The following is a 25,702-nucleotide window of genomic DNA, read 5'->3' as shown; positions in this document are numbered from 1 at the left end:
GATCTATATCATGATCAAAAGGACATGAATGCTCATTTATCTAGCATCTTAATAAACCACCAGCAGCTCTTTAGCCCATCCTCCATAGTTCTTATCATATGTGTAATCTACTAGACAATTAATCAATAGTTACCCATTAAGCAGTTAATAATCTAATTAAAGATTTAACACATAAATATACTAAACATACAACATACACTACTTGAAGATTGGAGATATAAACTAAAAGTTTAATAGCAAGAAGACAAGATATATCACAATTCTATACAATTACGGACTAACAAAATAATGCAAAATAATAAGAATAGGGATATAGAGTACTGCTGACTATGAAGAAATTAAGTTTCAGAAGAAAACCTTTCAGTGGGTAAGATGTGTCCCTGAGCAACTACATAAGAAAATGACATGGTACAGTCATCACTAGCCCTTCCCTGTGGGCTTAACAGACTCTTCTTTCCTCGGGGCAAGGAGAGTGGGCTCGGTAATGGGGAGGCACTTAACAGGCAGCTGAAGTGAGAACAGCAACAGCAGTAAAGGCCTTTATGCTCATTTCAGTGTCTATGATCACTTCGAATGGAGGTCTCAAAACAGGAAGTAAACTTCAAGATCATCAGTCTAGCTGTTCTCAGCCATGTTTGGCTACCAGAAACACGGTAATGCATTGCACTCATACTATGCTTATGAGTACAACTTCCAAAGAACTTGGTTTACCTGCACTTTATTCCTCCCTACCCAAAAAAGCATACTAGCATGTAAGTGAATTAAATTATGTTTATAGTGATATGATGGTATGATAGCCATGACAAACTCTGGGGTCTGTCCTGGGACTACTTGTTGAAGAGTGCTTTGAAAATGATTGCTTCTTTCTTTCTTTGCTTTGTATATATGTTAATTACACAATACAAAAAGTTTTAAAAATTAGGTTTACAGGGTCAGCTTTGAATCCATTCTTTATATATAATTGTTTATATATTGCAAAAATAAACAATTATGCCATCATCAGAAACAAACTACTTGCAAGATACCTCATAACTCCTTAAAGAGGACTTCTTTGACCAGCCAATCTAAAGCAGCTTTCCTGGCACTACTACATCACCCAGTCTTCATTTACACTTACCTGAAATTCCCTAGGTTTACTCATTTACTTGTCTATTATCCATCCCCCTCCTCAGTAACCTCCCCAAATGTCTAGTCATGTGGAGAATACAAGGAGAAAAGTCAATTACAGCACAGAAGAGTATTTTTTTAAATGGCAGTGGGTGATGATGGAGAGGAAGAAACCCAATCCTAGCGGGGGTACAGGAAAAATGGGTCAACAAAGCTTTCTCAGGGGAAGTAACATTTTAGATAATACCTGAAAGATGAGTAGGAAGAAAATAAATATAATTTCTGACTTTGTGGTATTTTATTAAGTATAATGTTAAAATAAAGGAGAATTAGAAGCAGATTTTCCAAAAATGTTTCTCAAAACTCTACCTTCACATTCAAACCACAAATTTTTTAGTATCTTTGATGTCTTCTTCGAGTATTTTAGTAGTTTCCAAGAATATGTGATATAAACTAGAATGATGTGAAAAAAAGGAACAAAGGGCCCCTACTACTCTTTTCTAAAATGCAAAACTTATGCATGAGTATAGTCAAAATCTGCTGCATAAATTTTTTTATTTTCAGTAAAATAGAACAATTTTTCCTTCATGATTCAACTGTGTATAGGTGCTGTCTTATTTTAAATTCCCTTCTAGGCACTTGCTAGTGATCCTGGCTATTTTCAGCAAAATTCTTCAGTTAAGAAAATGCTTTGATACTTACAATCTATGACTGCAACATTAAATCAATTTATAATGGTAAAAATGTAGTTGTGATACTTTGCAGTTGTGCTTCTGTGTTGCAGATAGTAATTTTCTTAAGATAGACCACCACCAGAGCAGAAATCAAGAGAAGAAAGGAATGGGGAAGGGACAAAGCTATCTGTGTCCTCTTGAAGTTATGAGGCTGAGACTCAGCAAGATACAATAGGGCAGGCTAGAAAGGAGAGGAAGCATATTTCACAATGACCCTGCACATACAATGGTTAGGTCAATCTCTCAAAAGGAGGGCAAGGAGTTCAAAAGTATGCCAATTTTATAATTTTTCTCTTTATTAATTCAAAATTATCTTGCATTCATTATTAAATTCTTATAGGAAGTAAAAAGAGACACATTGTTGATGAACATCTCATCTCCTCAACTAACTTTAAAAAACAATGGTTGGGCTCGGCATCTGGGGACGCCTGCAGTTTCGCCGACCGGCCCAGCTTCTTTCAAAATGTCTACCGTTCATGAAATTCTGTGCAAGCTCAGCTTGGAGGGTGATCACTCTACACCTCCAAGTGCATATGGGTCGGTGAAAGCGTACACCAACTTTGATGCTGAACGGGATGCTCTGAACATCGAAACGGCCATCAAGACCAAAGGTGTGGATGAGGTCACCATCGTCAACATCCTGACCAACCGCAGCAATGAGCAGAGACAGGACATTGCCTTCGCTTACCAGAGAAGGACCAAAAAGGAACTTGGGTCAGCCCTGAAGTCGGCTTTATCTGGCCACCTGGAGTCGGTGATTTTGGGTCTGTTGAAAACACCTGCTCAGTATGACGCTTCCGAGCTCAAAGCCTCCATGAAGGGTCTGGGAACTGATGAGGATTCCCTCATTGAGATCATCTGCTCAAGGACCAACCAGGAGCTGCAGGAAATTAACAGAGTCTACAAGGAGATGTACAAGACCGACCTGGAGAAGGACATTGTTTCCGATATGTCTGGTGACTTCCGCAAACTGATGGTTGCCCTCGCAAAGGGCAGACGAGCAGAAGATGGCTCTGTCATTGTATATGAACTGACTGACCAAGATGCCCGGGATCTCTATGATGCTGGAGTGAAGAGGAAAGGAACTGATGTTCCCAAGTGGATCAGCATCATGACCGAGCGGAGTGTGTGCCACCTCCAGAAAGTTTTTGAAAGGTACAAGAGCTATAGCTCTTATGACATGCTGGAGAGCATCAAGAAGGAGGTCAAAGGCGACCTGGAAAATGCTTTCCTGAACCTGGTCCAGTGCATTCAGAACAAGCCCCTGTATTTTGCTGATCGGCTGTATGACTCCATGAAGGGCAAGGGGACTTGTGACAAGGTCCTGATTAGAATCATGGTCTCCCGCAGTGAAGTAGACACGTTGAAAATTAGGTCTGAATTCAAGAGAAAGTATGGCAAGTCCCTGTACTACTACATCCAGCAAGACACCAAGGGCGACTACCAGAAAGCACTGCTGTACCTGTGTGGCGGAGACGACTGAAGCACGAGAAGGCACGAGCATCCAGACGCGGGGCTCCCTATGCTTCCAGCTAACAGTTCTAGAAAATCAGCTTGTGACTAACAACCCCTTGTGCTCATTCTGCTGAGGATGACATCGGCATTGGTTCCCCCCTACCGTATTTTAGTTACCTAAGCATTGCCTGGCTTTCCTGTCCAGTCTCTCCTTTTAGCCAAAGAAATGAACATTCTAAGGAGTTGGAAGTGAAATCTATGATGTGAAACACTTAGCCTCTGTGTACTGTGTCATAAACAGATGAATAAACTGAATTTTTACTTTAGAAAAAAAAAAACAAAAACAATGGTTGGGCGGTGCAATGGTGGCTCAGAGGCAAAATTCCCACCTGCCATGCCAGAGAACCAGGTTTGATTCCTGGAGCCTGCCCATGCCAAAACAAAAACAAAACAAAAAAAGTGACTGCTGTGCCACAATTGCCAAATTGAATGAAGAAATGACAAATGGTGCTGGAACGAACGCTGATTTGTACCTTGTACCATCTACAAAGACTAACTCAAAGTGAATCAGGGACCCAAATGTAAAACCAGAAAGTATAAAACTACTAGAAGAAATCATAAGAAAAAACCTCTGTGACCTTAGGTTAGAAAGAAAGTCTTAAATAGATAGCAAGAGCATAAATCATAATATTAAAAAAAAAAACATAAATTGGACTTCATCAAAATAAATTCTTCTCTCTGAAAGACAGTATTAAGAGAAAAGACACCCCACAGACTGCTAGAATGTATTTTCAAGACACATATTTGTAAAAGGACTTGCATTCAGAAAATATAAAGAACTCTCAAAACTCGAAAATAAAAAACTCAAGCATGAAAAATAAAAACAGAAAAAGGACAAAAGATCTCAACAGCCATTTCACTGAAAAAAAAGACATACGCATGGCAAATAAACACATGAAAAGAAGTACAACTTTATTAGTCATTAGGGAGACGTAAGCTAAAAGAACAATGAGATACCACTATGAATGCATTAGAAAGGTTTTTTTTTTAAAAGACAATACTAATTGCTGGTGAAGATGTGGAATAACTGGAAGTCGCATATATTGCTCATAGGAATGCAAAATAGTACAGCCATTTTGGAAAAAGAGTTTGGCAGTTTCTTATAAAGATAAACATACACTTAGGTTATGGATTCCAAGCTCTGTTCTAGACAGCCTCTTCAAGAAGAGATCATTTGCTCTTGTAAATATCTTTAATATTAAGCTCTTTATAATCTCTGCACACTTTTAAAATTTCTTATTCAATGTCAGCAATTGAAAGTTTCTTACTATTCTCAAAACAGAACTGCTATTAGACATCTGGGAATAAAACCAAGTTTTGCAATGACAAAAAGTTGTTAACATCTTACCAAAAAATGACCTATATTAAACTTAGATAAGTTACTGAGAAAAATTTACCACAGCCTAAATACTATAGCAATGGCTCATTCCACATCAATCTGTTTGCTGACCCTAAACAAAAAAAAGGCTTATTACAGAAGAATTATTTCTAGAGATCTTAATGTACATCAGAAAGGAAATAGTCAATGAAGCACTAAATATTTAATTCAAAACACTCAGTATATTTGGTTTGGTAGACTGTGACAAATGCCTTATAATTAATAAAACAGACTTTTACCATAAGAATCTGCACTTTATCTGCTAACATAAAATTCTGTAGAAAGCAGAAAAAATAAATACTAAAACCAAGTAGATGTTGATAACCTATATGTAGAGATAAATAAAGGCAAAAGAGAATATTTATATATCCTTGAATGCACATGGAACTTAAACAAATAGACCTATTATTTAAAAAAAACCACACTGACCATAAATAATACTAAAATAATGCTATTTTCTAATATATAATATGCATTTTATAGATAGATACAAAACCTTAGATAAGTACACTGCCATTTGTTTAAAACAATGTTTTTATAAACTTTTATTGTATGTATGCAATTACACATGGATGTACGTAAAGCAGTAGAATACTTTCTTCAAATGGAAGCTGATGTGAAAGTGCAACATGTAAAACAGATGTGAGGTAGAGTTGCTCTGGAAGGAATACTGGGGGGCTCCCGAGCTGCTCATGTTGCCACCACTAAGGAAAACAGTGAGCTACAAGAGCACAAAACAAAACAAAACCTGAAAACTACTGCTTTTAAATAAAGGACATCAGTTATCAGAATCATAGAATCTTGGACTTGACTTAACTTTCCATCAATCTCTTCTACATCATCTCCCAAAGTATTTGCCACTGTTGAATAGCTCAAGTTATCTCAGTTCTTTCCCAAGTTAAGCTAAAATGTTGGTCATATTTACATGTTTTATGTGAAAAACACTGGAATATAGGGAGACAACTACCATACCCTTTATGGTTATTAGTTTCAGCATGCCACTTTGCAAAATGGAGCAGGGTAGGGTAAAACTATCTGTATATGGTTCCTCTAAGTTAGTGACAGTCTACATCCAATGTTGGATAAACGGCAATTAAATGCTTCACACTAGCATATCCAGAACTGAAAAATTATCAGAACAAACTTAGTCAAAGTCTAAATACAGATCATAATCACTAACTAGTCTTGAAGAGAGAGAGTCATATCAATGCAAACCCCAAAACTGATGGTGCCTTTTTCTGATTTTACCCCTGCTATCAGGAAAAGGAATAGGGTTGGAAATAAGAAAATTTCAGAAGTAAATATCCACTGACATGAAAACAAGTAGTCCTTCCATAATAATACGCAGTTTTATACACTTTCCACAACTCCTCTTCCTTGCTAGTCCACTGACGTTCTGTAGTTACACGCAATTTTCTTGTTTCCCTACTTCTACCAGTTGAAATATTATTCATCCTTTAAGATCTCAGTTAAATGCATGTACTGGATGAAGTCTTCCATCTTAGGCCAAGTTACAATTACTTCATTGTCCCTCCCATCCATATTCCTAATAGTACGTCACACCATTTATCACATTCTATCTTTTGTTACACTTGGCCTTATATATACATCTCACCCTCTTTAATGCCAACTTCTTCGAGACTTCCTATAACATCTAACACATAGTAGAAATTCTACTAAATTGAAACTGAATTTCTCACTCCTAAATTGTGCTTTCACATTTTTTTCAGTGGATAAGATATGCAGATTTTATAGGAACTAAGGATCCACATAGTGAGCAGGAAAAAAAAAAAGAATGGATTGGTTACATACTGTTGAGGTGGTTAAGTTGAGACTCAATACAGTACCCAAGACATAACTTTGACAAAACAGCTAGATTAAAAAAAAAAAGAAATCCACTGTAGCTTTATGAAACAGCTTATTTCAGTCAAAATACCAGCAGTAATATTTTCATTCATTCAGAAAAATATTTACTATAAGCAGAACATAAAGAATTCCTACAACCCAAACACAAAAAGACAAACAACCAAATTGAAAAATGGGCAAAGCTGGAACTTCGGGTATCTGTGTGACACCTGAGACCCAGAGTTAGAGTTCTGGAGTTCAGCTTATCCCACATAGCCAACTGTTAAAAACACTGAAAAAGTGTTCAGACTTAAATTAGAGATATGAATGAAGCTGATCTGGTTAGGACTAAAGGTAAATCAGACTAAAGGGTAAAGGATATTGACTGTATTTTAAAACTTCAACTTCTGTGTGAGATCAAAGGAAGAGATGTTTATTTGATGCAAAATTTATATTTTCAGTAGCACAAAATCTAATTTAACTTGTATGAGATTTAAACTTGAGCTTTTAATGTTTTTTTTGTTTGTTTGTTTTAACATGGGCAGGCATGGGGAATCAAACCCAAGTCTCTGGCATGGCAGGGCAGGCGAGAATTCTACCTGTTGAGCTATCATAACACCACCCTAAACTTGAGCTTTTTAAAACATCATAATTACATGGAACTCTGAATAGGGAGTGAGGTTTTAGTTTGTACAGGTTAGTGTGATGCCCTGATACATCCCAGATTCTGGGCAGAAGATAAAAAAGTATTTTGCAAAGTGCTCTTGATGGACTGGGAGAAATGTGAAGATATAAAACATCCCCACCTGGGTAAAATCTGATATTTTGTAAGCACTGAGATTCCCTCAATCTTGGGGCTTGCCCTAATGAAACTTATTCCTGAAAAGGAAAGGCTAAGCCTACTTAAGATCATGCCTAACAGTCATCCCCGAAAAACCTCTTTGGTTGTTCAGGTGTGGTCTCTCTAAGCCAGCTCTGCAAGTGAACTCACTGTCCTCTATCCTATGTGGAACATGACTCCCAGTGGTGTAAATCTCCTTGGCAAGGTGCGAGATGATTCCCAGAGATGAGCCTGCCCTGCCATGGGATTGATCCCTGGCATCATGGGATTTAGGAAGGCTTGTCAAATGAAAAGTGAAAGAGAAATGAAACAAAACAATGTTTCAGTGACTGAGAGATTTCAAATAGATTGAAGGTCATTCTGGAGATTATTCTTACGTAGTACATAGATAAGCCTTTCCAGTTTTTGTGTATTGGAGTAGCTAAAGGGAAATACCTGAAACTGTTGAACTGTAATCTAATAGCCTTGATTCTTGAAGATGACTGTATAATTATATAGCTTTTAAGGTGTGACCATGTGATTGTGAAAACCTTGTGACTGACACTCCCTTTTATCCAGTATATGGACAGATGAGTAAGAAAATAAAGACAAAAAATAAATAAATAAAAAGGAATGAGGGGGATGGGATGTTTTGTGCATCCTTCATTTCTTTCTTTCTTTGTATATATTTTTTGAGTAATAAAAATGTTCAAATATTGATTGTAATGATGAATACACTGCTGTATGATGACACTGTGAACCACTGACTGTACACTCTGGATGATTATATGGTATGTGAAAAACAATATATCTTAATAAAATTGTACTAAAAACGGGTGAAAGATTTGAAAAGCCATTTCTCCAAAGAAGATAGATGAATGGCCAATAAACACATGAAAAGATATTCAAGATCACTAGCCACTGGGGAAATACAAATCAAATATGAATTCACAACCACTAGGATGGCTATTATTTTTCAAAAGTAAGAAGAAAAGAACAAGTGTTGGTAAAGATACAGAAGAACTGGAACTCACATACATTGCTAACACAGATGTAAAACTGTGTAGCCACAGTAGAAAAAGTTTCATGGTTCCTCAAAAATTTAAACATAGAATTACCATATGTTCCAACAATTCTACTCTTACGTATATACCCCAAAGTACTGAAAGCAGGGTCTCAAATGAATGCTTGAACATCAATGTTCATAGAAGGATTATTTACAATAGCCAAAAGGTAGAAACAACCCAAGTGTCCATTGACAGGTGAGCGGATAAGTCAAATCCATACAATGGAAAACTGCTCAGCCAGAAAAAGGAATGCAGTTTTGATACATGCTACAACATGGATGAACCTGACAACATTATGCTAAACAAAATATGCCAGACACAAAAGGACAAAAAGCTGTAGGATTCCACTTACATGAAATAATTAGAATAAGCAAATTCAAGGAAACGGAAAGAAGCTTACAGATTGCGAAGGGCTGGGGAAAGGAAAAATGCGGAGTTATTGCTCAATGGATACAGAGTTTCTGTTTGGGGTGATAAATGGTTTTGGTAATGATGATAGTATAATATCTTAATGTAATTAACGCCACTGATTTGTGCAGTTAAAACTGTTTAAAAGGGTAAATTTTATATTATATTTGTTATTACAATAAAAAAATTAGTTAAAAAATATTCACTAAGACCTACTCTGTAAAAGCACTGTACCAGGTACAAAAGAATAGAGAAATAAATCAAGACTAGATGCTGTTCTCAGAAAAGAAACTTTGTGCTCAGGTGCCAAGTTACACTGCTTACTTAAGGATTTATCTTCATAAATCTCATGTTCTGAGGATCTTTCATTAGTCCATGAAGGCACTATTCCTCCATTCCACAAAAAGGTAGTTGTGCCGTTGCAATTCTCCTCCAATTCTTATTTTCCAATGATCAGAAAAATGTACCTGGTAGAAAAGAGGCAACAGGCTGTCCCCCCAATGACTCACTTCTCCCCTTCTACATTAACCAACTTGGGGGTGAGGCACATGGCTACCATGAACAATGACTACATTTATCAGCTTCCCCTGCTGATGAGTACGGTTATGTGACTAAATTCTAGCCTGCTAGACTCTTACCAAGATATTAAAAATATCTTGGGACAGCTTCTAGGAACCTTTCTTAACAGTACCCAGAGCCTCTCCTTTCACACTTTGTCTCTTTCTCTATTCTGCTGCTTGAACTCAGAAGTTACCTGGGGCAATGAGTAGGAAGCTCAGACCCTAGGGATGGTGGAAATACACTGAAAGGAATTTAGGTCTTGGAGGACTCTGTGGTTGGCAAGATGCTCCCACACCCAAAGATATTCATGTCCTGATCCCTGGAACCTGTACATATGCTACACAAGTCAGAAAGGGATTTGAAGACACAATTATGAGTATCAGGTGGACACAATCTAATCACATGCACCCTTAAAAAAGAGAGAACTTTCTCTGGCTGAAGTCAGAAAGATTTGGTAAAAGGTTAAGTCAGAGTCTCCAAGCATGAGAAAGATTTGATGTGCCACTGTTGGCTATGAGATGTGGGAGACCATGTGAAAGGATCAGACAGGCTTCTAGGAGCTAAGAGCAGCCCCCAGCTGACAGCCAGCAAGAAAACAGGACCTCTATCCCACAACCACCCAGAACAAGATTCCACCGACAGCTTGAATGCTGGGAGGTGAGTTGAGGGAAGGGAAAAGACGGGATAGGACATGAGAGGACAACAGAGGACAAGAGAAGACAAGAAAACAAGCAGAGTAACACACAGTGAAAAGTTTTGCTCTCTTCCCACTTCATAACCATTTTAATCAGTTTCTTGTGTATTCTTCTCGAGTCCAATCTTACAGAGTATATATTTGGATGTAAATAAAGACATCCAAATATATATTATTTCCCCCCTTACAGTATGCTAATAAAGAGCATACCATATTGTTCCATACCTTGTTTTTTTTTCACATATCTTGAAGAGCTTTCCATCAGTATCCAGAGAACTTACTCTTTTTTTAGACCTTACAATGTCCATTGTATCAGTGTAGAACAATTATTTAAACATATCTCTACTGATGGATACTTGGGATATTTCTAACCTTTAGTTACTATTTAAAAAATCCAAATATAAACTTGTATGTTGTAATTTTGCAAAAATGCAGGTAAGATTGCTGGGTCAAGGGGGTTATGTAATTGGTTTTTTGATAGACAGTCCCAAATTCTTCTTCATAGGGGCTGTACCAATTTAAACTTCCACCAACAAAGTTTACGTCTGTCTCCACAAAACCTTATGAATAGATTTTTCCAATCTGATTGGTGAAAAATGTATCTTAGTGAAGTTTTAAATTATATTTTTCTTAATCAAGTAAAACTGAGCATTAAAAATATACTTAAGGGATATTTGTATATACTTTTATGCTTTTAAAATTTTGAACTTCATGAATATGTCATCTTTAGGCAAACTGGCCACTATTTCAAGGTGTCTACAGGCATAAATTAAATTCAACTAGGTATTATTTTTTCACTTTCGAGAAAATGTTAGGAAAGCAAATATTCAAAATTCAACCATAAGGACAATAACTGTTTTATTAGTTTCCCTAAGTCTAGTATAGGTTCTGGTGCACTTAAGGTGTCCAGTAAAATGTCTGATGAAGTAAACAGGCACCAGAAATTTTCTTTGTAAGTTATAGCACAACAGCACCACCAAGGGGTGTTTTAGCTAAAGCATACCCATATCAAATTTCCTTCCATCCAATCTCCAAGTCACTGGATATCCATACATAATCAAAACTGAAACAGAGCGCTGCATAATGCCATTTCCAAACAATTTCCTAGCTCTACCCTCCAGCGTTAATGCTGTCCACAAGTTCCTGTTGTATAAAACTTCCAGAGCTGCCACGTCAGAGTGAACATCCAGCTAGTCACACTGAAACACTGGTAACATAGCCCTACATAAAACAAGACACCATTCCTAGAAAGTAAGCATTTCCTTCTCATCAAAAGAAACTGAATACAGGTAAAAGTCAGGGGAGAGATTTAATTTCAAAAGTAAATTAAATAAAGTAAAGGAAAATGCAAAGAAGAGCATTTGAATGGATTCAGCTTAATTTTCTATTTCGAAAAAAAAAAACGATATTTATCTTAAGCCCAAAATTTAAGAATGAAAGTAAATTATTCATTTGTCCAACAGCACTGGGTCATAAGTTATGACACTGAATTCAACAGTCTTACGACAAACAATCTTGTGGCAGCTAGTATCCAAAGAAAGCCACAATGAACCACACCAAACAGCATCTATGCCCCTTTGTGGCCCCGTCTTGAATTCAGACTGGCTTTAGACTGATAAAATATGAAGGAAGTGATGTGCTGAAATAATTTAGCTACATCATAGGAAACTTTAAAGTTTCTGCCACTGTTGGGATGGTACCTCTTAGAACCTGGCTGTACTGCTACGAGAAGCCCAAGCTTCACAAAGAGGACACAGGTAGGAGACATAAGTTGGTTAACACCTCAACAGACCTGCAGTCGCCAGCTATGAGTGGAGTCATAGCGGACATCCAATCCAGCCGTTGTCTGACTGCCAGTGAGTACTGTTTGGCTAAGCAAGTTAATCCACAGAACCGTGAGACATAATTATAAATCGTTGTTTCAAGCCACTAAATTTTGGAGTGGTGTGTTATACAGCAATAGACAACTGGAATAAATCTCATTACTTTAATAGCCACACCCAGGAAAGACAAATAATAAACTTCTAAGATAATTTAGTAAAGTGACATCTCTTTCTTACGGCCTTTTAAAATACAGAGCATAAGCTCTTACAAAGAATAAACATGATTTAATGATTTATATGTTCTATATGTCTATATATATTCTGTTCTCTCCCCCTTTTCTTCCAACCCACAATGACTGTGTTCTCAATAAATATTTATTAAATGGAAGCATGAATAATACAGACATAGCTAACTATCGATTATACTGATGGAAGGAAGTAAGGATATAATTAATTCAGAAGTCAATATTTAAAAGTCTATATAGTGAACCCTGAAGTACAGGCATGCTTACGTTCACTATCTCCACCTCATGCTCTGAAAGAGCATTAAAGCAGTGGTTCTCAAATTTGTTTATCTCAGGGCTCTTCTGAACTAAAAAATTACTCAAGACCCCAAAGAGCTTTTTTTTTATAAGTGGGTTGTCCCTATAGATCTTAACTGTACCAAAAATTAAATCTAAAAAAGTCTAAAATATTTGTTCATTTGAACATAATGAACATATTACATATTAATATAAATAACATTTAATGAAAAAGATATTTTCCTTTTGGAAAAAATAAGTGAGAAAAGTGGTATATATTCAATATTTGCAAATTTCTTTACTGTCTGAATTAAGAGAAGACAGATTTTCATAACTACTTTTTAAATTAATCAAGTGCTAAATGTTACTTTGGTTGAAGCATATGCCTCTTTCAGCAACTTCCAGATATGGAGTTGAAAAAGGGAGAAGTAGTTTAGTACTCTCTAAAAAATTATAGATATTTTATTTGATACTATAATAAAACTCAAAAATTTGTACTTCCTTAAAAATTAGTTACAGTGTAGAAACAGAATCCATAATGAAGAACTTGTAGTCTGTCATATTAAGAGCCAATGGCCCATCTTGTACTTCTAATGAATATTTTTATCTAAGCACGATTTTCAAACTTCATACATTGGTCATTTGAAAAATACTTATTTACTGGGTATGCACATCTTCCAAATGTTGAAACACTCAATCATTACATTATTTAAAAAGCCCACATTCATTAATATCATGGATCTTATCAGAAAAATCTACAAGTATGAGCAGATGCCAAACTCATGGGTGCAGGTACAAGTTTTCTAAAATTTTAATTTTTTTTATCATGTTAGAAAGTTTTAATTTATCATTGGCAACCACTGCTGGCAGTTGTTTTCTTTGAAGAAACAGGCTACTTTATTAATTTTCAAGATGTCTCTGAAGTCTGAATAACCATAGATAGTCACTCTTTCTTTTATGTAAAAATGATATTCCATCAAGAAAACTGCTGGATCCAGCATAATTGCACAAGTGCTCTCCCCTTGAGGCAACTATCGTAGTTCAGTAGCCAGTAGAAATGCTTTACAAGAACTTCCTACTTTATCACATAAGGGTATTAAAAAGACGTGTACTCAAGGGTCAAGTTTAATACAATCATTTTTACTATTTTATCAAAGATATTCTTAAATTTTTTTTTTATAAACTTCAAGTGTGTGGCTGTGAGAAATAAACAGTTTGTTGCTGCTGCCTTGATTTATTCTAAGGTGCCAGCTATTTCACCAAACTTTGCTTTGTATCATTGGTACAAATATCAACACAGTGATAAAGGAAAATGAAGCATTATTATTATAAAAAGTTTATCCTGTGTACCCCTTGTGGTCCAAGGACCTCACCTTGAGACCACTATATTGGAATCATCCAAGAAAGACTTTGTAGAAAGTCTACACAGCGGACACTCACAATGAATATGCATTCATAATTGAGAATCTGAACATAAAGTGGTTGATGTCTGTTTATCTTTTCAGTATTTATCAATGTCAGCTCTGCCATAAATTAAAGAATACTTCTAAGGCTTAGGGTCAGACCTGGATTCCAATTTCAGTTCCACCAAAGTGACAGCTATTTGACCCTGAATAAGTTTCTTAGTCTCCCTGAGTCTCAGTTTTCCCATTTATATAACAAAAGCAATATGTTCCTCAAACAGGGATATAGTTACAACTATATAAAACAGCATATATATACATATACATACACACACACACACACACACACACACACACACACACACACACACACACACTATAGGTTTGGCATGTAGTAATTCCTGAATGAAGTCTAGCTGAATTTAATTCTGAATGGGGTGATAGCGGTGATAACACTGGTATTATTTACCTCTCTACTATTTATGGAGAGACCATGTTGTAAATAGATACTTAAAAAACTTAGCCCTTTATGGTTGTATAAACCCATGTGTCCCACTAATTAACACTACAAATATAATTAAGTTCTTGCATGAACTACTGCAAAGGTATGAATCTTTTAAAAAGAGTGTATAAGTTTGGGGAACAGAGAGAAAACCGCTATTGCATGCTATTGGCTGTTTACCAGGAAAACATTCACAATAACACAGCAACATCAGGAGTAAATGGGGGGGGGGGGGTGACAAAAGTTAAGGGGAGGTTTGAATTTCCTATTTAGTGAGGGTGTATTTATTGGTTATCTTTCTCTTGGGAACAATGAAATTATCTTAAATTGAGAATGTTGATGGACTGTTGACTTTGGACACATACATAATGAATGGTGGTGGCACAAGAAATGTGCTGACTGAGAAGTAGATTGGAGAATGATGGTGTATATATATATGATCAAATGGTGTGTTGCTACAAAAAGGAACAAGGTTGGGAGGCATGTAACATCATTAATGAAACTGGGACATTTGGTAAGCTAAACAAGCCAAAAACAAAAGAGGAAATATGTATGATCTCATTTAGAAAATACTTGCGTGAAAACAGGGGCCTACAACATGACGAGCAGTCTCACCACCCTTCCCCTCTCTGCGTGGGACATGACTCCCAGGGGTGTTGACCTTCCTGGCAACGTGGGACAGAGATCCTGGAATGAGACTCAGCATCAAGGGACTGAGAAAAACCCTAGAATGAGCTGAGAATTAACATCAAGGGATTGAGAGAACCTTCTCAATCAAAAGGGGGAAGAGTGAAATGAGACAAAGTGTCAATGGCTGAGAGACTCCAAACAGAGTCAAGAGGTTATCCTGGAGGTTATTCTTATGCATTAAGTAGATATCACCTTGTTGTTCAAGATGTAGTGGAGAGGCTGGCGGGAATTGCCTGAAAATGTAGTGCTGTGTTCCAGTAGCCATGTTTCTTGATGATGATTGAACGATGATATAGCTTTCACAATGAGACTCTGTGAATGTGAAAACCTTATGTCTGATGCTCCCTTTAGCTACTATATCAACAGAAGAGTAGAACATATGGAATAAAAATAAATAATAGGGGGAATAAATGTTAAAACAAATTCAGTTTGAAATGTTAGTGGTAAATGAAAGCGAGGGGTAAAGGGTATGGTATGTATAGCTTTTTTTTTTCTCTATTATCATTTTATTTCTTTTTCTGTTGTCTTTTTCTTTTTCTAAATCGATGCAAATGTACTAAGAAATGATGAATATGCAACTATGTGGTGATATTAAGAATGACTGATTGTATATGTAGAATGGAATGATATCTAAATGTTTTGTTTGTTAATTTTTTTAATTAATAAAAAAAAGTTTAAAAAACAAACAAAAAAAAACGGGGGCCTAGATTGTAAGCACTCACAGGATTCACATTTAGTCCAGAGTGGTTACTGTGATTTCTGGATTTTGAGATACTATTTTTAACCTATAAGAATGAAACCAATCAGGTTGGGATTAAGGTAATTCAGGGATAAGGAAGATATTACTATATTTTAGAACCTCGTTTATGTTTAAGACCAAAGGAAGAAAGGTTTATTTTGTCCAGAACCTAAATTTTCTCAGCACATAATCTAACTCAATCTGTCTAGATAGATCATTTAAAAAATCCAAACACAGGGAGTCGAGAACAAGAATGAGGACCTTTAATCCTGTATAGCTTAATGTAATGCCTAGACAGATCCTAGAATATATTAAGCAGATAATCAAAAAGTAATGGCATTCAGTGGTAGAAAGCTTGCCTTACATGCGGGAGACCCAGGTTCAATTTCCGGACCATGCACCCAAACAAAACAAAACAAAACAAAACAGAAAAACCAGTATTGGCAAAGTCCCCTGAGAGATGGGAGAAAAAATATGGAACTATTAAACCTTACCACTAGGGAAACCCCTTATACTGTGTCAAACATTAAGGACACCCAAATTAACAGGCCAAGCCCTGGATCTTGAACTTATGTATATAGTACAGAAGTTTAGCCTACCTAAAGGTATGCCTAAGAGTTACTTTTGGAGGACCTCTTTTGTTGCTCAGATGTGGCCTCTCTTTCTCCAAGTCCGGCTCTGCAAGTGAAATCACTGCCCTCCCCTCTATAAGGGACATGATATTCAGGGGTGAAAGTCTCCCTTGGTGGTGTGGGAGATAACTCTCAGGGATGAGACTGGCCCTGGCACCATGGGATCAACAATGCCATCCTGACAAAAAGGGGGAAACGAAGCATAACAAATAAGGGATCAGTGGCTAAGAAAGTTCAAATAGAGTATATAAGGCTACTCTGGAGGTCATGCTTATGTAAACTTCAGTTAGACAGTGTTGTCTACCATAACTTACCAAACCCCAACCAAACCATTCCTGCCAATCCTAAAGAACATCTGGGCATTATATAAGATTCTACAAAGGTCCATGTACTAGGATAACTTTCCAGAAACCTACAACCTCCACATGGTCCCTGGACCAGATAAGTCCTGAAATGTAGAGGGGCCAGCCTCTCCAGAACATCAACTAGTTCCATTCCCCTATCCTATATTATCGACAGCCTCTTCCAACATGAAAAAGTTAGAATGGGCATAGCTCAATACCCCTAAAGAATGGGAGAAGGATCAAAGGTGATGATGGAGTTGTACAGAGAAGGTAGGGTTTAACAAATGAGTATGACTGCTGAAACATTACATTGATATTTCTTTTGATCTCCAGTATCTTGGAGCAGCTAGAAGGAAAAATCTAAAATTGTGGAACTGTAACATAAACTCTGAAATCTGTCTACAACTAATTGTTGTGATATACTTTGAAAATTATTGCTTTTTTGTATATATGTATTTTTCAAAAAAAAGAAAAAATGTTGATAGTGATGATAAAAAAAAAGACATGAAGTACAGCTGATAAAAATGCAATTACTTATTTCTTCATGGACCATGCTCTGCAGAGTAAAAAAAAAAAAAAAACACACACCAATGGTCCTCATTTCAATGACAGCCACTACAATTTTAAAATTAGACAAAACTATGTGCCACATACAACATTTTATAGACAAGTCTTTCATACTAAAAGTTCACCAAAATGTTTAATTTCAAACTGTACTAGGGAAGTTCAATCCAAATGCACAGGTATGTTGGATAAAATCTTAAGAGCTACGGCAATTCAGCTCTTCTTCCCTTGAGCAGGGAATCAAAATCTAGGACTATTAACAGACAGTAAGATTTGTTTTTAGGTCAAAAGTATTTCAAATAAATCTACAACTTTTCCAATAAAAAAAATTTCAGAAACGTTTTAATACTATAATAGAGAAAACAAAGATAGAAAAAATTTATAAACCATTACATGCTTGAAATACAAGTTTCACCTAAAAAGATTAGATGTGAGAAGAATATTAGAATTTCAAGCTAAAAGATAATACAGTTCTTGCCCTCTTTCCCATATTTATTTTCCAGGATAATATTTGTGCTGGCTTGAAATGATGTATAGACTCTAGAAAGGCCATCTTTTAACCCTAATCCCATTTTGTTAAGGCAGCCGTGTCTTCTAATTCCTATTCAGCATTGTATGTTTGAAACTGTAATCAGTTCATCTTCCTGGAGATGTAATTAAATCAACAGTGGTTGTTAGATTGGATTAGGTAGATGCGTGTCTCCACCCATTTGGGTGGGTCTTGATTAGTTTCTGGAGTCCTATAAAAGATGAAACATTTTGGAGAATGAGAGAGATTTGGAGAGAGCAGAGAATGCTGCAGCATTCACAAAGCAGAGAGTCCACAAGTTAGTGACCCTTGGAGATGAAGAAGGAAAATGCCTCCCAGGGAGCTTCATGAAACTGGAAGCCAGGAGAGAAAGCTAGCAGATGACCATGTGCCCTTCCAGCTGAGAGAAAAGCCCTGACTATGTTCACCATGTGCCTTTTCACTTATGAGAGAAACCCTGAACTTCATTGGCCTTCTTGAACCAAGGTATCTTTCTCTGGATGCCTTTGATTGGACATTTCTATAGACTTGTTTGAATTGGGACATTTTCTTGGCCTTAGAACTGTAAACTAGCAACTTACTAAATTCCCCTTTTACAAAGCCATTCGATTCCTGGTATATTGCACTCTGGCAGCTAGCAAGCAAGAACAATATTCATATACCATGCACTGTAACACCTGAACACTTCGATACCTGTCTCAATTAGCCAGTTAAACAACAATAACAACAAAACCCCACCTTACTGTCTTTGCTACTCTAAACTTTAGGTACCTAACTATAGTAGAACGCATTGGAATCAAGGGTGGGGAGCAGCAAATGGAACAATCAATAAGAGCTTGGCTATTTGGATTACAAAGAATCATCACTTTCAAACAACCCCCAGGAACTTAGATCCATGGTCCCATGGCAGATGAATGACTCTCAAAAGTAATATTCTGCCAGTCTTGCTAGGGCAGTGCAGTGAAATGAGTATGGGCTTTTGCTCTGGACAAACTAAGATAGGTACTTACCAGCTGTGTAGTGCTAAGCAAGTATAACTTCTGTTTTCTTCTTCTGTAAAATGGGGTGTATGTAGATGTGTGTGTGTGTACATTTACATACACATATAGTCTAGCTTAGACATTGGCAGTAGCTGACTTTAAATAAAGGTTGGTTTTCTTCCTTTTTCCCCTGGCTGGTGGTAATAAAAGGTTAACTCATGATGTCAGATACAGTGAAGGCCTACTAGGCCCTCTTCAGGACTGAGATATTCTACAAACTGGTCAAAAAGTATCTACTGAACAATATATAAATACTGAAGAGTCAATAGAATCTTGTGACATCACCACAAAGATCCAGGGTAAAGATGACATCCTCTCACAGGCTCCACAGAACTTAGGCCCGAGGTAATGGGGGCAGTAAGGTACAAGAGAAGGCTTTGTAATGATCGTGCAGAGATGGATGTGAGGTTTGACAGGGCTGCTCACCAGGGGTAACTTGAGCAGTGGTAGGGCTTTGGTGGTGGAGTCCAGAACTCGGTCCTGGCTGCCACCACTCACAACTCCACTCCACTACAGACTCCAATGTCAATAACCAAATGTACAGACCCAGTGCCAGGACTTATGGTGCACAGGTTTTGAGTATGGAGCAGAAGTAAAGTGTTTCCATAAAAGGTCTCCTAAGGCAGGTCTGTCCACTTAGAAGGCCTTGTCTTGTGAGATGCATAGCCCAGTCTTGAAGCATATTTTGTACTCTTGCTATATGCACTAGGGAACATTTGGGTAGGAAGTGCTCATGTAGGGGGCATGTAGAAGGCAATTGTGGTTCAGTACAACCCTTTATCAGCACAGAAACAGCACAGTGGAGAAAATCCTTAGAAGGGAAAAGGGCAGTGTCTCACTTTTGAAGAGCTGCAGAGCCCAAGTGTCAAAGGAGCTCTTTGAAGGGAGGGAGGGCAAGAAGCAATTCCTGGCCAGCTGAAGTCTTCTACAGCACCAGGGCAATCCTAGCCAGATTTTCTGAGAAAATCTATGCATAGTCTCACTGGACTTTCCTTGTATATGATGGATATAGTTTGGTACCTAAAGTTTAGAGTAGCAAAGACAGTAAGGTGGGGTTTTGTTGTTATTGTTGTTAAACTGGCTAATTGAGACAGGTATCAAAGTGTTCAGGTATTACAATGCATGGTATATGAATATTGTTCTAGCTTGCTAGATGCCAGAGTGCAATATACCAGGAATGGAATGGCTTTGTAAAAGGGGAATTTAATAAGCTGCCAGTTTACAGTTCTAAGGCCAAGAAAATGTCCCAATTCAAACAAGTCCATTTTTCTAAGAAAATTTGGCTGGGGTCTAAAATACCTAAACAGACCTTCCTAAGGGGGGAAAAAACACCATACAGGCAGGGCAAGAAACAAGAAAACAAGAACTGAAAAATTCTGATTTGTTAAAACAAAACCTAAGCTAGAGGTCCAGAATAAGCTGAACTGAATGTCAAAGAACAGATAGACAACAAAGTCACCCAGCAAGAAAATCCTAGGTAAAAGAAGTGAAAACAATCTCCAGAATAAACTAATTCAGGCAATTAAATGTCTAGACACCAGCAAAAAATAATGAATTATACTAGGAAAATTGAAGATATGGACCAGTCAAAGGAACAAACCAACAATTCAAATGAGATGCAGGAGTTGAAACAATTAATTCAGAATGTTTAAACAGACATGGAAAATCTCATCAAAAATCAAATCAGTGACTTGAGGGAGGATATAAAGAAGGCAGGAATGAACAAAAAGAAATCGAAAGTCTGAAAAAACAAATCACAGAACTTATGGGAATGAAAGGCATAGTAGAAGAGATGAAAAAACAATGGAAACCTACAATGTCAGATTTCAGGAGTCAGAAGATAGGATTAGTGCACTGGAGGACAGGACATCTAAAATCTGACAAGCAAAAGAAAATATAGGGAAAAGAATGGAAAAATATGAGCAGAGAATTGAATGACAACATGAAGTGCATGAATATACGTGTTGTGGGTATCCCAGAAGGAGAAAAGAAGGGAAAAGGAGGAGAAAAACTAATGGAGGAAATTATCACTGAATATTTCACAACTCTTATGAAAGACTTAAAATTACAGATCCAAGAAGTGCAGTGTACCCCAAACAGAACACATCCAAATAGATGTACTCCAAGACACATATTATTCAGAATGTTGGATGTCAAAGAAAAAGAGAAAATCTTGAAAGCAGCAAGAAAAAAGCAATCCATCATATACAAGGGAAGCCCAATAAGACTATGCGTAGATTTCTCAGCAGAAAGCATGGAGGTGAGAAGACAGTGGGATATTTAAGTTACTAAAAGAGAAAAACTGCCAACCAAGAATTCTATATCCCACAAAATTGTCCTTCAAAAATGAGGGGGAAATTAAAATATTTTCAGACCAAAAATCACTGAGAGAATTTGTGATCGAGAGACCAGCTCTGCAAGAAATACTAAAGGGAGTACTAGAGATAGATAGGAAAAGACAGGAGAAAGAGTTGTGGAGAAGAGTGTACAAATGAAGACTATCAGTAAAGGTAAAAAGAAAAAAAATGAGATATGACATTTGCCAAAAGGCAAAACGGTAGAAGAAACTACTGCCCGTACAGTAATAACATTAAATGTTAATGGACAAAACTCCCCAATCAAAAGACACAGACAGGCAGAATGGATTAAAAACAGGACCCATCTATATGCTGTCTACAGGAAATGCATCTTAGACATAAGGATAAATACAGGTTGAAAGTGAAAGGTTGGGAAAAGATATTTCATGCAAATAACAATCAGAAAACAGCAGGAGTAGCTATACTAATATCCAACAAATTAGACTTCTGCTCCAGGACCAGATGGCTTCACATGTGAATTCTATCAAACATTCAAGGAAGAAGTAGTACCAATCTTGCTCAAACTCCTCAAAATAAATTGAAGAGGAGGGAAGGCTACCTAAGTCATTCTATAAAGCCAAGATCACTCTAATGTCAAGGCCACACAAAGATACTACAAGAAAAGAAAGTTACAGACCAATCTCTCCAATGAATATAGATGCAGAATTCCTCAACAAAATTCTTGCAAATTGAATCCAGCAGCACATTAAGAAAATTATACACCATGACAAAGTAGGACTCATCCCAGGTATGCAAATGTGCTGGTTTGAAAGGAAGTATGCCCCCTAAGAAAAGCCATGTTTTGATATAAATCCCATTTCTTAAAGGCAGAATAATCCCTATTCAATACTGTATATTTGAAACTGTAATGAGATCATCTCCCTGGATGATGTGATTTAGTTAAGAATGGTTGTTAAACTGGATTAGGGGGTGACATGTCTCCACCCATCTGAGTGGGTCTTGATTAGTTTCTGAAGTCCTATAAAAGAAGAAACATTTTGGAGAATGAGAGATTCAGAGAGAACAGAACGACGTAGCCATGAGATGCAGAGTCCACGAGTCAGCAACCTTTGGAGATGACGAAGGAAAATGCCTCCCGGGGAGCTTTATGAAACCATAAGCCAGGAGAGAAAACTAGCACATGATGATGCTGTATTCGCCATGTGCCCTTCCAGCTAAGAGAGAAGCCCTGACTGTGTTTGCCATGTGCCTTCTCAACTTGAGAAAGAAACCCTGAACTTCATCGGTCTTCTTGAACCAAGGTATCTTTCCCTGGATGCCTTTGATTGGACATTTCTTTAAACTTGTTTTCATTGGGACATTTTCTCGGCCTTAGAATTGTAAACTAGCAACTCATTAAATTCCCCCTTTTAAAAGCCATTCTGTTTCTGGTATATTGCATTCCGGCAGCTAGCAAACTAGAACAGCAAGGAGGTTCAACATAAGATAATCAATTAATGTAATATACCAAATCAACAAATCAAAGCAGAAAAACCACATGATCATCTTGATTGATGCAGTAAAAGGCATTTGACAAAATTCAAGATCTTTCCTGTTGAAAACACTTCAAGGATAGGAATATAAGGGAACTTCCTCAACATGATAAAGGGAATATATGAAAAACCCACAGCTAACATTGTCCTCAATGGGGAAAAACTGGTAACTTCCCCTTAAGATCAGGAACGAAACAAGGATGTCCACTGTCAGCATTGTTATTCAACACTGTGTAGGAAGATGTAGCCAGAGCAATTAGACAACAAAAAGAAATACAAGACATCAGAACTGGAAAGGAAGAAGTAGAACTCTCACTGTTTACAGAAGATATGATACTACATGTCGAAAACCCCAAAAGATGCACAGCAAAACTGCTAGAGCTAATAAATGAGCACAGCAAACTGGCAGATTATAAGATTAACACTCAAAAATCTGTAGTGTTTTTATACACTAGTAATGAGCAATCTGAGGGGGAAAGCAAAAAAAAAAAAAATCCGTTTTTTTGCAAACAAAAGAATAAAATATTTATAAATAAATTGCAAACAAAAGAATAAAATATTTACAAATAAATTTAATTAAGGATACAAAAGACCTATACAAAGAAAACTTTTAAATAAATGGAAGGGCATACCACATTCATGGATTGGAAGACTAAAAAAGGTTAAGATGTCAATTGTACCTAAAGTGATTTACAGATTCAATGCAATACCAAATAAAATCACAAAAACTTACTTTTCAGAAATAGAAAAACCAACAACCAAATTTATCTGGAAGGGCAGGGTGCCCTGAATAGCTAAAAATATCCTGAGAAAGAAATATGAAGTCAGAGGTCTCACACTACCTGAGTTTAAGGTGCATTACAAAGCTACAGAGGTCAAAACAGCATGGTACTGGCATAAAGATAGATATACTAACCAATGGAATCAATTAAGAGTGTTCAGATATAGACCCTCTCATCTATGGACAATTGATCTTTGATAAGGCAATCAAGCCAACTCACCTGGGACAGAACAGTCTCTTCAATAAATGATGCCTGGAGAACTGGATATCCACATTCAAAAGAATGTAAGAGGATCCATATTTCACACCCTCCACAAAAATAAACTCAAAATGGAACAAGGACCTAAACATTAGATCTAAGACCATAAAACTTTTCAAAGAAAATGTAGGGAAATATCTTATAAATCTTACAATAGGAGGCGGTTTCCTAGATCTTACACCCAAAGCTCAAACACTGAAGGAAGAATAGATAAATGGGAATTCCTCAAAATTAAACAATTTTGTGCATCAAAGAACTATGTCAAGAAAGTAAAAAGACAGCCTACACTATGGGAGACAATATTTGGAAATGATATATCAGATAAAGATCTAGTATCTAGAATATATAAAGAGATTGTTCAACTCAACAACAAAAAGACAAACAACCCAATAACAAAATGGGAAAAATACATGAACAGACATTGCTCGGAAGAGGAAATACCATGGGTATAAGGCACATGAAGAGATGCTCAACTTCCCTGGCTATCAGGGGAATGCAAATCAAAACCACAATGAGATATCATCTCACACCCAGCAGGATGGCCATTATCAATAAAACAGAAAATGACAAGTGCAGGAGAGGAAATGGAGAAAGAGGCACACTTATCCATTGTTGGTGGGTTTGTAAAATGGTACAACCACTGTGGAAGGCAGTTTGGTGGTTCCTCAGGAAGTACAGAATTGCATATGATCTGGCAGTACCATTGCTAGGTATCTATTCAGAGGACAAGAGAGCAAGGACACAAATGGACATTTGCACACCAATGTTTATAGCAGCATTATTCACAATTGCCAAGAGATAGAAATAGCCCAAATGTCCATCAACAGATGAGTAGCTAAACAAGCTGTGATATATGCATATGATGGAATATTATACAGCTGTAACACAGAATAAAGTTAAGAAGTATGTAACAACATGGATGGACCTTGAGGACATTATGCTGAGTGAAATTAGCCAGAAACAAAAGGACAAATACCATACGGCCTCACTGATAATAACCTAAGATTCATGAATGAACGTGGAGAATTAAGAACAGAGGCCATCAAGAGATAGAAATAGGGTAGATTTGGGGTAATCGGAGCTGAAGGTATACAGACTGTGCAACAGGACTGATTATAAAAGTTCAGAAATCAGTAGCACAGTACTACCTAATTGTAGCACAATAATGTTAGTACATTGAATGAAGCTTAATATGAGAATGATAGAAGGAGGAGGGTTGCGAGCACAAATAAAACCAGAAGGAAAGATGGACGATAAAGACTGAGACAATATAATCTAGGAATGCCTAGAGTGTACAAGGATAGTGACTAAATGTACAAATTAAAAAATGTTTTTGCATGAGGAAGAACAAAGGAAAGTCAACATTGCAGGGTGCTGAAAACAGATGGTAATTCATATTTTAAAACTTAAACTTTTTTTTAGTCTCACACATGAGTTAAAGTTTTAAAACAAACATTTTTTTTCTTTAGTCTCACACATAAATTAATTTGGTATAAAATTTATATTTTGACTAGTGCATTTTCTAATATAACTTATATGGACAGTTTAACTGAATACCATAAGTACATGGACTCTTGAATAGGGCATGATATTTTTGGGGTTAGTCCAGAGTGAGGCCCCGACAATACCAGGGTGATTTGAACAGTGAATAAAGAAATATTTGCGAAGTCCCCTTTGGGGAATGGCAAGAAAGGCAGAAAATTCAACTTTCTCATTTGGAGAGTTCCTGATATTCTCATAAGCAGTGGGGACAACCAAATCAATAGGTCGAGCCCTCAATCTTGGGTTTGTTCATATGAAACTTATCCCAGAAAAGGATAGATGAAGTTAACTTAAAATTAGGCATAAGAGTCACCCCCAGAGAACCTCTTTTGTTGCTCAGATGTGGTCTATCTC

At 36.8% G+C, this 25,702-nt stretch overlaps 1 protein-coding gene and 1 pseudogene across 5 annotated transcripts in view; one reads left to right on the top strand and one right to left on the bottom strand.

Annotated features, from left to right (window-relative positions):
• DYM (dymeclin) overlaps window positions 1-25,702 on the bottom strand; it is a 603,069-nt gene that overhangs the window by 259,689 nt on the left and 317,678 nt on the right. The gene's annotated exons all lie outside the window — the stretch shown is intronic.
• On the top strand, window positions 2,258-3,686 carry LOC143662088 (annexin A2 pseudogene; annotated as a pseudogene).

Source organism: Tamandua tetradactyla, chromosome 18, assembly GCF_023851605.1.
Source record: "Tamandua tetradactyla isolate mTamTet1 chromosome 18, mTamTet1.pri, whole genome shotgun sequence".
In the NCBI taxonomy this organism is placed as follows: Eukaryota; Metazoa; Chordata; class Mammalia; order Pilosa; family Myrmecophagidae; genus Tamandua; species Tamandua tetradactyla.
Note: the sequence above shows the minus strand (reverse complement) of the source record. Positions and strands in the feature narration are given on the sequence as shown.